Source organism: Solanum pennellii, chromosome 1 (genome assembly GCF_001406875.1).
Source record: "Solanum pennellii chromosome 1, SPENNV200".
In the NCBI taxonomy this organism is placed as follows: domain Eukaryota; kingdom Viridiplantae; phylum Streptophyta; class Magnoliopsida; order Solanales; family Solanaceae; genus Solanum; species Solanum pennellii.
The window spans coordinates 67,132,377-67,138,589 of NC_028637.1; the positions used below are offsets into that span (position 1 = coordinate 67,132,377).

Genomic DNA, 6,213 nt, shown 5'->3' on the forward strand with positions numbered 1-6,213 from the left:
ATATATATATATATATATATATNTTGTACTTATATGTTGCAATATCTCGATAGCATTTTTTAGTTTCACTATTTTCCTTCATTTAGCCAATTTGTGAGTAGATGCATACCTCTGTTTATTTTATTTTTTACATAGAGTTCTGTTTCTTCCAACTCATTTTGTGTATATATATATATATATATATATATATATTACTTTATTCAACTAAAAGGTGTACACTTGTGAGGTGGAGGAGCTCAGCTTCTAACATGCATCACTATGTAAGGACAAAAAATACAGCTTTAAAAAGCTGTTCCCAAAGATATTTAAATTGTACTTTAAATATAAAATATATATTTTATTTTATTTAACAAGGATAATTATGTAATTTTACCATTAAATTTGGAGATTTGTAGAGGATGAACAAAGACAGATGGGTAATTTCGCTCTACTTTTTAGATCTGTACATTTATTGTCTATCCACTTTACTTCTTTCCTTGTTTACTTCTCCTCCACATTTGCTTCTACATTGATTTCTCCTCCACAATTCCTCTCCATTAATCTCCATTTCTCCTCAAATTTCGCTTCAATGTTGCTGTTCAGATAATACAAATTAGAGGTTTTATCGCATAGTGGTCAGAAATTAGAGAGAAGAAGAGGTGTACAATACAACTCACGTAACAATCTTTTTGAGCTTAAATTTGAACAAATTATTGTTTTGTTCTTGCATGCAGCATCATATTTGATTCTTGTAGCCATGAGACTATTTTGGTGCGTTTCGTTTCTGGTCTTCAAATTTGAATTTGTTCATCTTCTCAACTTATAAGCTTCATTTTGGAGTAAATCTAAATGAAAATTGTGGGTGTATATAAGCTTCTGTTTATCAGAGAATTAAGGTGATAATTGACTATGGTTATGAGTGATAATTAATTAAAATTATAATTATGATGATTAACAAATTAATATAGGAATAATTAATCTACATATAGATATAAGAATCTTTATAACATCATATACATCTACTTATTAATAATTTGTAATATAACAAATTAATTACGGGTGATAATAGATTCAAATTAATTAATATTAAATTGAATTTATTTATTTTATCTTGTATTTACTGTATCGTAAAAGACTGAATCAATTTCGAGAATTATTGCTATTTCTTAGCATCTTACTAACCATAATTAGTCTTCCTATTCTTAAAAAGGAAAAGAAATTATTCACACTCTCTCCATATAATTTTCTCCCAAAAATCTGATATTCATCTCATATCTCTTATTTTTCAAAATTTCTCTCCATATATCATATGTATTTCTATTTTTGATTTTGCTATATTTGTTAAGGTTTACTTTAGTTTTTTACTTTGAAATTTTCTTTCTTCAAAATAATAAAGCAATCACTAAGAGCGATATAACGAGTAATCATTGAAAATGTGGACTAAATATTTTAAGACTAACATGTTTTCGACATTCAGAAGTTACAAAGGAGGTCAAATTAAGATCAGAAGTAATTGATTGTTTTTTATTAGATATTATCATTAAATTTTTTGAAAAGCATTGTGAAAATTATTTGGTATTTAAATGGTTATTTTTGTGTTTTTTTTTCTCTTGAATCATTCAATTACGTAAAATGATTCTTATGTTATAATGTTTTTACTAATCTGAAGTACGCGATACATCTATAACTTGATGAGTTTATATTGAATATGTACAAATATCTTATTTATTTTGTTAAATTTGTTATCTGATAAATAATAGTAATATGATATATAAATGTGTTTTAAGCTTCAAATATGAATGTCTGTAGAAAAGAGTATTTAGTCATCTTTCTCGAGGCTTTGGTCCATCAGATAATATCACTGGGCTACGACTTCCTCTGCTTTCTTGGCCCATTGGACGGTTAAGTGAACTTGGTTTACAAAATGACAACTTTCACATATAGCAAATAAAAAATTTATATTTATATGTTATAGCAAAGTTTGCATAATTGTGCTCCATAGCAAACATAAAACTGTATAATTCGCTATGCATATACAATTGTATAATTCGCTGGCCTATTTCACTGCAATTGTATAATTCGCTATCATATTGTATAATGCACAATTGTATATTCGCTGCCTATTTCGCTGCAATATTTGTATAAAATTTGCTTTGCATACAATTGAATCGAAGTAAAATGTATGTATATTGCATAATATAAGTGTATAGGAAGAAGATATATGTTTTTCTCTCGCTTTATACAAAAACAGAAACACAATATATACACTTCTGTTGTATAAAGCTAGAGAAAATTGTATTTCACTGCAATTGTATAATTCGCAATTGTATAATTCGTTGGCCTTTTGCGCTTCAATATTTGTATAAAATTTGCATTTATCTACAATTGAATTGAAGTAAAATGTTTGTAAATTATATCATTAAGTGTATAGAACGAAGATATATGTTTTTGCATGTGTATATACAATTTTCTCTCGCTTTATACAAAATAGAAACTCAATTTATACACTTCTGTGTATAAAGCGAGAGAGGCGAGCAGAGGGAGAGTGGCGAGCGAGATTTTTGGGAGAGAGGCGACTGACAAACTTTGGCTAACGTTTGCTATGGAACATAATTAAATCAAACCGTAGCTACTCCATTTATTTTAGGTTATTAGTTACTGTTATATACAATTATCTCTTTATAAAATGCAAAGTGTTTGTTTTCTAATTAACCTTAACACATATGGAGCACGATGATTGAATTGTGATGGTTAAGAAAAAAAAGTATAATAAACATAATCTTTAAATCTAATAACAGCTAAAACAATGAAAGGGGAAGAACTTCAAACATTATTTCAAGATAAGAAGCAAATTATCCTTAAAATGCGCAACTATTATACAAACACCTCTTCTTCTCCCTAAAATCCTAACCAGAAATGTTTAAACAAATATTTTGTTGAAATTAAAATCTATAGGCACCATGCCTTAACTAATGTTATTAAAAATTGGCTCAAGGTAAAAAATTATCACTTGACGGCTAAAAGCATGAATAAGATGCTATTCAAGGTAAAACGGATGCCAACAACTTATAGTATTGATAAAAAAATTGGACTTTTAGGAGTTGGATCATTATGGTACAAAGTTGGTTCTCTTTTTTCCAGGACTTGGAAAATTTAACAGCAAACAAGTTTAACTGACATGATTATTGTAATGCGTACCTTTCTAATTCCAAAGTACATATCACAAACACGTTTAATAGACATGAATTAATTTAGTATATACTTATCTAACACCATTGTCTGTAGTTTTGTCTGGACTTGTTTCTGGTTTCATTTTATGCATTTATGCAATGAATGGCATCCTCGTCAAGGTTTATGTTTATTAAGGTTAACTTAACTATATATGAAGCCGATTTACATGTTGATTATTCAAGCTAATTTGGATTTTGATATGCATGATAGCCATTAACTGTCTTATATATGGTGCAATTTATCTTCTTCAGATGGTCTGTTGATACATTCTTATGGGTCCTTTGAGTAGGTTGTTCTGAAGTTTCCTCCCTCAGTTTTTGATGGGTGCACCTAAGCAAAAGTGGACTTCAGAAGAAGAAGCTGCCCTTAAAGTTGGGATACTTAAGCACGGACGAGGTAAATGGCGCACGATTGTCAAGGATCCAGAATTTAGTGGAGTATTCTGTTTGCGTTCAAATGTAGATCTCAAAGTAGGGTTCCTTCTATCATTTTTTTCATTAGATAATTATATTTAGTGCAGAGGAAGTTTGGAAGTTATTTGAACCAGATATAGTTGTGAGGTCTAGTCTTAATTTTAGTTTCTTATCTATGCATGTGGTGTTAATATGCTTTCCTATTCATACTTATTGATGCTGTTCAGGACAAGTGGAGGAACATGACTGTAATGGCAAACGGTTGGGGTTCTCGGGAGCAAGCAAGATTGGCTGTAATACCATGCATATAGTATTCAATTTTTTCATTGTAGAAATAACGTAGGAATGCATGCAGTGCATCTCTAGCAACCAACGCGATAATAGCAGCATAAAAAGCAGAGCAATAATGAAACCCAATCAGCTAAAAAATGCAGCAATAGTTTAGCAAAAATGCAGCAATCCTTAAGCCTCATCTTCTGTCCAAAGTGCAACATTTGTAGCAGCAATATTTTTTAAAAAAGCGCAGCAGTTAGCTAACTTAAAAGTGCAGCAAAGTTTAGCCAAATATATAGGAAAACCATTGGCTCAAATATATCCAAAAGTGTAGCAAAATTTAGCTCGACACATAGCAACAGTAGACTGAAATTTGATCAGAAGTGTAAGAAATAGCTTAGTCTAAAATTCAGCAGCAATACGATACAAAATCAGCAACCCATGGTTTAAAATACATCAAAAAAATGGAGCAGAAAAAGATCAAAACGCAACAATGATTCAACCTCAAAATGAGGTATCAAACCATAGCAGTCAACCTCATCAAAGGCAACAATTAATTCTCATCAAAGACAGGGATAACAACAGGGCAGACACATTATCTCTATTTTCTTCTATTCCTGTTTCAAGTAGTTCATGATTTGTGAAATTAATTTTACAATTTATCAATGACATTGATGATTACCATGATCTAAAGCAGGTGTGGGGGATAAACAACCATTGATCCATTTCCACTTCTGACCAGTTTAACACTATAAGGACCACAAGTAGGCATGTACACAATAATACAACCATCAGTAACTGAAGATTAGTTTATGCTACAACTCCCTGTAGCTGACTCATCTGCATACACTCGAAACATTGTGTGCTTCCCAGGTACATCAAAACCATAGAAGTGGATGAGTTTGGGAAAAGATATGCACAATAAAACAAATAATAAAAACTTCACCTAGTGAATGGTTTTTACATTCTTTTCTCTAGACTTCTGAAAACAAGAATTCATTTACTGGTATGTCTATGTCGAGCATCTCAAAGGAAGAGTTTGTGCATATATTAATGTCAGAGCACTGAATTATCTTAGATAAATTTCAAAATACTCTGGAGACAAACTGTACAAATGTGCATGATGGGAGGCCCAAAAAGGGCAGTAGCTCAGACAGAAGTGAGATAACACTTATCCCTCCCTATAGCATATGCATATCCTATATGGTCTTTTGTTTTTATCTTTCTTCGAATGTTATTTCAAATGAAATGTCGGTTGAACAGTATGTCAGGCTTTGTTGTGAGGACATAGTGCGAGTTCATTACTTTATCCTCTCCTCGGTTTCAGTTCAAAATGTACAGAGGTTGTTGATATACTTAAGCCGAACCTAAGACTTTTAAAATCTGTTGTCTACAAAAAATCTTAAACTATAAATCATTTTTTAATGTATAAAAAAAACTCTAAAATTAAGTTACTGCTACTTTTAAATTGTTCACATAAATATATTTTGTCAACAACAATGTCATACCAAGTAATTAATATAATGAAAACACACATGGCCAGTGCAATCACAAATGTATAATTTTTATAAATACAACTACTTGTCGCCCTACCAATATTTGAGTCAATTATCACCTTAATTCTCTGATAAACAGACGCTTATATACACCCACAATTTTCTTTTAGATTTACTCCAAAATGAAGCTTATAAGTTGAGAAGATGAACAAATTCAAATTTGAAGACCAGAAACAAAACACACCAAAATAGTCTCATGGCTACAAGAATCAAATCTGATGCTGCATGCAAGAACAAAACAATAATTTTTTCAAATTTAAGCTCAAAAAGATTGTTACCTGAGTTGTATTGTACACCTCTTCTTCTCTCTAATTTCTGACCACTATGCGATAAAACCTCTAATTTGTATTAAATGGACAGCAACATTGAAGCGAAATTTGAGGAGAAATGGAGATTAATGGAGAGGAATTGTGGAGGAGAAATCAATGTAGAAGCAAATGTGGAGGAGAAGTAAACAAGGAAAGAAGTAAAGTGGATAGACAATAAATGTATAGATCTAAAAAGTACAGCGAAATTACCCATCTGCCCTTGTTCATCCTCTACAAATCTCAAAATTTAATGGTAAAATTACATAATTATCCTTGTTAAATAAAATAAAATATATATTTTATATTTAAAGTACAATTTAAATAGCTTTGGGAACAGCTTTTTAAAGCTGTATTTTTTGTCCTTACATATTGATGCATGTCAGAAGCTGAGCTCCTCCACCTCACAAGTGTACACCTTTAGTTGAATAAAGTAATATATATATATTTATATAT

The 6,213-nt window shown here is 30.6% G+C and overlaps 1 long non-coding RNA gene across 1 annotated transcript; it reads left to right on the forward strand.

Annotated features, from left to right (window-relative positions):
- The first annotated feature begins 541 nt into the window (after positions 1 to 541).
- On the forward strand, positions 542 to 3,900 carry LOC114074270. The gene is made up of 2 exons (XR_003574670.1): positions 542 to 656; positions 3,500 to 3,900. It is a non-coding gene; the product is annotated as an uncharacterized LOC114074270 (long non-coding RNA).
- Positions 3,901 to 6,213: the final 2,313 nt, after the last annotated feature.